This window comes from Rattus norvegicus, chromosome 14 (assembly GCF_021556685.1).
Source record: "Rattus norvegicus strain SHRSP/BbbUtx chromosome 14, alternate assembly SHRSP_T2T, whole genome shotgun sequence".
Classification (NCBI taxonomy): Eukaryota; Metazoa; Chordata; class Mammalia; order Rodentia; family Muridae; genus Rattus; species Rattus norvegicus.
This window is the reverse complement of record NC_141547.1, coordinates 32,719,841-32,727,087: the sequence shown is the minus strand read 5'-3', so window position 1 is coordinate 32,727,087 and position 7,247 is coordinate 32,719,841. Positions and strand designations below refer to the sequence as shown.

Here is a 7,247-nt window from a genome sequence, read left to right as displayed (position 1 = left end):
CTCCCTGTTTGCCACTTGGCTGTCTTTGCTGCTCCCTCAACACTCATAAATGTTCTTGTCTGGGAGCCTTGGCACTTGCTCTCGACTTCTGTGTCCAATACACACACCATTCTCTACCTTCCTCCCTCTCCCCCTCCTCTCCTCCTTCCTCCCTCCCTCCCCACACCCTGTTTCTGAGTCGTTAATCACTCTTATCTTTGCAGGAAGGCCTTCCCTCCTAAACTGGCAAACCACACTGCTCTCAAGTCCCTCCCCCCTGCTCACTGGTTTTCTCCAGAGAAGCCGTCTGATCCGCTACGTGGTTTACTTATTTGGATAGACCTCGGGTGACAGAAACCATCTGTTTCACTCCCTGCTGATTCCCTGTGCTGAGGACAGCTTTCTCTCATGGTCCCTCCTCAACTGTAGGCAGGGCCTTGCTGCACATGCACAGACAGCCTTACAAGTTTGTTCCCTGCCTCCCCACCATCTCCTCTCCAGGGAGCTGACATCAGTCGTCCTGCTTTCTACCTGCCTCCTGGCTACAGAAGTCAGAGGCCATCCAGTATTCTCCACACTGAAGATGTTCATTAGTGCTCCAGAGAAATTCTTTATATCATATCCTGTGCTCATTTCCACCAGGAGTGATTTTGAAGTGTGTGTGTGTGTGTGTGTGTGTGTGAGAGAGAGAGAGAGAGAGAGAGAGAGAGAGAGAGAGAGAGAGAGAGAAAGAAAGAGAGAGAGAGAGAGAAAGAGAGAGAGAGAATGAGTGTGTGTGGCTGTGTAAGTATGTGTTCCTGTGAGTGTATGTGTATCTGTGTAAATGTGTGTGTCTGTGTGAGTGTATGTCTGTATAACCATAGGGGTGTGAGTATGTCTGTCTGGGTGTTTGTCTGTACGTGTCACTATTTGTGTCTATATGTGTGTCTGCATGTGTGTGTGTCTGTGTCTCTTTGTGTGTCTGTGTGTGCCTCTCTCTGTGTTCTGTGTGTATGTTTATGTGTATGTGTGTGTGTCTGTGTGAGTGTATGTATATGTGTTTGTGAGTATATGTATGTGTATGTGTGTGTATATATATGTCTGTGTATGTATATGTGTGTGCATGTATGTGTGTATGTGTGTTTGTGTCTGTGGGTGTATGTGTGTGTGTATGTGTCTGTATGAATGTGTGTATCTGTGTGTATCTATGTGTATGTGTCTGTATGAATGTGTGTATCTGTGTGTATCTATGTGTATGTGTCTGTATGAATGTGTGTATCTGTGTGTATCTATGTGTATGTGTGTGTAGGTATGTATGTATGAATGTATGTGTGTATCTGTGTGTTATGTGTGTAAGTGTTTTATGTGTATCTATGTGAGTGTATGCATGAGTGTGTGTATGCATGTGTGTATGTGTCTGTGTGTATGTGTAGGGGTGTGTGTGTGTGTGTGTGTGTGTGTGTGTGTGTGTGTGTGTGTGATGGGGAAGTATTACTCTCCTGTGCGGGTATGTGGAGACCAGAGGTTGATGTTGAGAGATTTCCTCTGTTACTTTTCCACTTTATGTTCTTAGGTCTCCCACAGAACCCAGAGATCACCGTTTACTACCCTAGCAGTCCAGTGAGTCCTCAAGTCTCCTGTCTTCCCCCTTTACTGGGGTTATAGATGTGCACACCAATGCCCAGTTTTTACATGGAGGCTGAGGATCTGAACCCAGTGCCTTACACTTGCTCAGTGATCTCTTTCACCATTGAGTCATCTCCCTAGCTCCTTCAAGCTTCCCTTTTACTAGCAAAAACTAAGAACTTAAAGTAAATAATGAGTGAGTTTGACTTAAATAAATGAAGCATTGACTGCTGTGTAAAAACAAGCCCCAAGTTCAGACACTTTAAATGACAATCTTTTACTGTGTTCCTGAGTCTGTGATCCGGCCTCTGCATCCCATGGCGTGAGCTTGGGCAAACCAATCCAGAGCTGTCATGTCTGCTTGCAAGTTTGTGCTTTTACCATTTACAGGGTCCTCTCTGTCTCACCAAACTCTGGCTTTCAAGTGTTAGCACGCTTTATTCTCAAAACATTTCTGATTGGAAGCTATGAGAACCCATCACTTTCCTCAGGTTGCATAGCCAAGGAGGCAAAGGGTGCCTATGACCCCTGAGCAGAGGCCCCGCCCCCACCCCCAGGTGGTCATTTATAATCGAAAACTCTATCAATGTAATTATTCAAGTGATTTTAAAGCCACATTTGTATCAATTCTTGGGAGAACTTCATGCAATGCACATTGACCACATTCACTCCCGTCATTCTCCCTAGGGTTCTCGGATTCACTTTCACCCTTCAGGAACCCACTGAGTACAATTTGTTCTGCCCATACATTCATGGGTTCAAGGCCATCCCCCGGAGCTTGGTTGATCCGCCAGGACAATCCTTTAAAGAAAACCTGACTGTTCCTCTCACAGAAGCCACCAACACTCAATACTCCTCAAGGGCATGAACTTACCAATGCCTGCCCACTCTGTGCTGAGTGTTGGCCAGCTTGATCTTGTGCAGGTCTTACATAAGCAACCACGGCTGCCATGTGCTTGAGGGTACAACAGTCCTGTCATGTTCAGAAGACAATGTTTCACTCTGGTTTTCCTCAGTCTTGAGCTCTTACAACTTTCCGCCCAGCCCTCTGTGATGGCTCCTGAGTGTGTTTATGGTACGGACAGTCCACCAGGCTGGGATCTCAGCCTGCATGTGCTCTCTGAACCCTGGATAGTTGTGCTCAGGTGACTTTTATACCTACTGCATTTGTTCACTTCCTAATTCCTTTAGTGAGTAGGAAAAGGGAATTTTTGCTTGTTCCATACCTATTCTTGAAGAACACTGGTGACAAATAATTCCTTTAGCAAATAAGTAGGTAAATTTGATCGAAAATAGTCACAAAATTTACAATGGATGAATGTACTGTTGAGCTTTGCTAAGGACAACCTTCAACGCATTGCACAAACAACTTTTTTATTTTTTATTTTAAAAACATTTGTAAACATTTATTGTTTAATAGCGGTGGGGAGGTCCTTGAGTATTAAAGCACTCATATAAAGAACAACCAAAGGTGGTTGATTCTGTCTTCTGTACTACAATCTAAAAATTTTTAATTTTAAAAAGAAAATGCTATTAAAATATAAATGTATCACGTCAACAAAATGAAGGGTTTTTAAACAGGCTTTATTAATTTTTATTTTATACACATGAACGCTTTGCTTGCATGTATGTATGAGCACTGTATGTGTGCCTGGTGTACACGGAGGGTGGGAGAGGGCGTCAGATCCTCTGGGACCAGGATTACCGATAGTTGTGAGTCACCATGTGGGTGATAGGAACTGAGCTTGGGTCCTCTGAAAGAGCAACAAGTGCTTTTAACCTGTAAGTCAGGTCTTTGTTTTTCTTTTTTGCATCTTTTAAAAAATGTCGGTCATGGGCTGATAAGATGGCTGGGCAGGTAAAGGTGTCTACCACCAAGCTTGACAAGGTGAGTTCAGTCCACGGGACCACATCCATATGTATAAAATAAAAATAAAAACATCTTTTAAAACACTATATATAATTACCTCATGTGCATAATACATATCATATATTCATATATACTTACTTACATAATTATACATAGTTATTTTATTCTCCCCCCCTTTCCTTTCCTCTTTCCAAATCCTCTCATGTACCCTTCCCCTTTGAGGTCTTTCAAATTTATGACTTCTTTTGAAAATTGTTGTTACACACACGCACACACACACACACACACACACACACACAGAGCACACACACACAGTCGCTTTTAAAAACATGCAGAAAGCTTATGGTGTTACTCTGGTTTTTCAGAGCAGTAATCACTAAGAGCCTAGCTGGAATTGAGGCAGGCACTCAGACACTGTTGTCCTTCTGTCCGTCTATACACGGGCCCACGGTGACTTGGCAATGAGGCAGGAGAGGCATCTGAGCCCAGGTCTGTGGGTGAGGATGGCTTCTACAGGAGCTCATTTCTAAGCTGGACCCTAAAGGACAAATGACATTAGAGTCTGATAAGGAGCCGGAGGCTGGGCTCACCAGGCAGAATTGGCAGGATTACCAACTGGTTTCCAGGCAGTATATACAAGGGACTGGGAAGCCAAGGAAATGTAAGCTGTGGCCTTTGACTTATAGACAGAGAGGTTAAATTGTTAAAACACAATGTGTCCATGACTAGGATAGACGTGCGTAAGCCCGCCAGGGAGGTAGAGGAAGTCAGAATCACGGCCAGGTCACTAGGTCACTGAGGGCACATGAGGTGGCCTTTGAGTTTCAGTGCTGAAGGGGGAGGAAGAGTTTACCAAACAGACAGTGGGTGGGAGGCACATCTGTAGAGAGGAAATAACATATTCGGTGAAAGAAATGTTTAAAAGTCTTCCTCTTGCTATATGCAAGCTATTTATTTTGTGTGCCTCAATTTCCCGCCTAATAATTGGGTATAATGATTACACTTAGGTAGAACATTGCTATGAGAACAAGGACAGTAAATATTTGTAAACCATATGATGCAGTGTTAATGCATCATAAGTCCTGTCTGAGCTTTTGTAAAGAGAGGAAACTGTTAACTAAACTCTTCAGTGTCTTATATATAGTAGGCCAGCCCAGTCTCCTCCAATCTACAAGCCTGCCATCAGTTGCTTCTGCCCAGAGGAAATGTAGGACTTGGCATCTGACTCCCCCTAGATTTCCTTCTGGCTCCTCCTGGCTTTCAATTCCTTTCAACTTTGTATCCTGCCCTTCCAGTCCCTGATGTATGCAGAATAGCGGAAGGGTGTCCCAGGGTGAGCTGAGCATGAATCCTGTAGTCATCAAGATCCGTCAGGGTCTTAACGTTGGCGTCTGACCAGCTCTAAGTGGTTCTAATTACATTTCAATGGAGCATAGAGTCAAAATTTGACAAGCACATAAACTTAATAGCTGATCTGCAAGCATAATTACCACCAGGCTGATTTGTAACTGCCAGCGCATAAGCCCACGAGATGGTTATCCAGAGTCTTCCAGTTGGAAGACCGAAGTTGTGAGGATGAAGCCACTACAGACACGGTGGAGCTAAGTGGCTGCCCCATTCCAGGCTCTAGATACAATGCAGGGAAGCGAGCCATCCAAATGCATCACTTGAATCCTGTTTGGCTGTTCTGATGCAGAAGAAGATAAGGAAGGGAATCAGTGGGGGCAAATGTGAGATGCGGAACTCTAAAAATAAGCTGCCTGTCCCTGACATCTGTGTTTGCAAACGCTCTGTTTAAAGCAGTACTCTTCCCTCCGAAGGGCCAACCCCAAGGTGACGTCCTCCACGGTTGGTTTTTCCTTTGGTCCTCAACAGGACAGCTTTCCCAGAGACCTCTTCGCTTCCTGCTTTTATTTAATGTTCCCCATAAAAGAGTGGGCAGGATTATGGACGTTACAAATGGGTGATTTCAGAAACCCGGCTTCTCACCTGCTCCACGGTCCTGCTACTGAGGTGAGCCTGTGATCCCTTGTCTCTGACGAAGTCCTTCCCAGCCCTCGTGACAAGAGTGCCACTGTGCGTAATCTCAGAACAGGCTTGGATCAAATAAATGACACATGACGCAGTGGCCAGATGTTCACGGATGAGAACGGGAGCTAAGTTCACACAATTGTTCTGCCTCCTTGCTTTCCGCCAAGGTTCTTTCCTGTGGGCTGTAGATGGTATTGCCAGCAGCTTGGCTCTGCTCTCCTCCACAGACAGCCCAGCCTGTGCTCCTGGGGCTGCTCAGAGACTGCCTTCCTCTTCCTGTGCAGCTGGTGTTTGCAGAAGGACTCGATTTGGAAGTTGATTTATTTACTTTGCTTTTTTTTTTTTTTATGAATGGACATAGATGTCTGTTGTTGAAACAATCAATCTACTCCGGTGAGATGATTATAATTTAACAGAAAAAAACACCCTTCGGGTCCACATGGAGCGCTAAGGCTCAGGGTTTGGCAATGTTCAAATGAACTGTCCTATTCAGAGTAAAAGCTGAGGGCGTGTTAGGTCTTTAAACGTAAACACAACTGAAAATGATTTGTTTTTTACGCTACAGCCTGGGGTCTGTGAACGAGGCAACACTTTCGATTATAGAAGCCAATGGCTGCAGTTCAGGCCACTTCCTGTTTGTCTTTGTTGTCCTCACTCAGGGACTTTCAGGATGCTCATATGGCCCCAACTATTGAGAGAAAGAGAATATTCCAGAAAGCGCCTCCTCCTCTCTCAAATCCTTTTGTGAAAGTCTGAAGATCTGTTGCTGGAGAGATGGCTCAGCGGTTAAGAGCACTGACTGCTCTCCCAGAGGTCCTGAGTTCAAATCCCAGCAACCACATGGTGGCTCACAACCATCTGTAATGGGATCTGATGCCCTCTTCTGGTGTGGCTGAAGACAGCTACAGTGTAATCCTATGCAGAAAATAAATAATTCTTTTAAAAAAGAAAAGTCTGAAGATCTAAGACACAAACATAGCACTCAAATGAAGGACAGGCTGGAGCAGACACCCCCTTTAAAGAGTTTGTCCATATTTTGAAAGCAATATAAAAAGCATTAAAGGCACAGTCAGCCATAATTCATTCTCTCCTGCCTCTACTATACCGACCGTCAAGTGCTGTCACCAGAGGAACTATCGCATGTCTACATAGCTGTAACACAAAAGAGGGATTTGCTTCTTAGATACACAGATGATAGCATACAAGACGCATTGTGCTTCACTTTGCTTTTTCCTCTGAGCAATACATCAGACGGAGGTGTCTTTTTCTGCCCACAAAGCTGTCGGGGGAGAGGTTGCTCTTTGGTTCAGTGATCTGCATCTGGTTCTGGCTTGTTGTACTGACAACATGCAGGGCGCTAAGCCAACCTGGCCTTCAGCACCCGAATTCCCGGGCTGAAGCAATGGGAGTCCTGGTCAAAACCTTAAAAAGTTTAATAGCAGCGAGTATGGAGTAGGCACGGAGGAAAAGGAAGGCCTAATTGTATCGGACAGAATGCTGTGTAGGCTGACAATTTGAATGAAAGGACACCTTGCAGTCTTGCAAAAGGGCAGTCCGTTGTTTCCTTCTCTGCTTTGGTAAGCAGACGAAACTTACCTGCTATCGTAGCATCGTTCCTTGCCAGACAGAGATCGTGAGGGGCAGAAAACATGGACCAGTTGGTAAAGCGCTGTCTGAGCAGACATGATGACCTGAGTTTGGATGTTTGGTTTCCATGTGAAAGCCAGCAGAGCCATGCATCGCATGACCCCTGCCCTGGGAA

General features: G+C 44.9%; 1 long non-coding RNA gene across 1 annotated transcript; it reads right to left on the bottom strand.

Annotated features, from left to right (window-relative positions):
• Positions 1–3,147: 3,147 nt before the first annotated feature.
• Positions 3,148–5,780, bottom strand: LOC120096529 (uncharacterized). The gene is made up of 3 exons (XR_015636981.1): positions 5,444–5,780; positions 4,945–5,141; positions 3,148–3,992 (listed from the first exon to the last, which is right to left on the bottom strand). It is a non-coding gene; the product is annotated as an uncharacterized LOC120096529 (long non-coding RNA).
• Between the last annotated feature and the right edge of the window lie 1,467 nt (positions 5,781–7,247).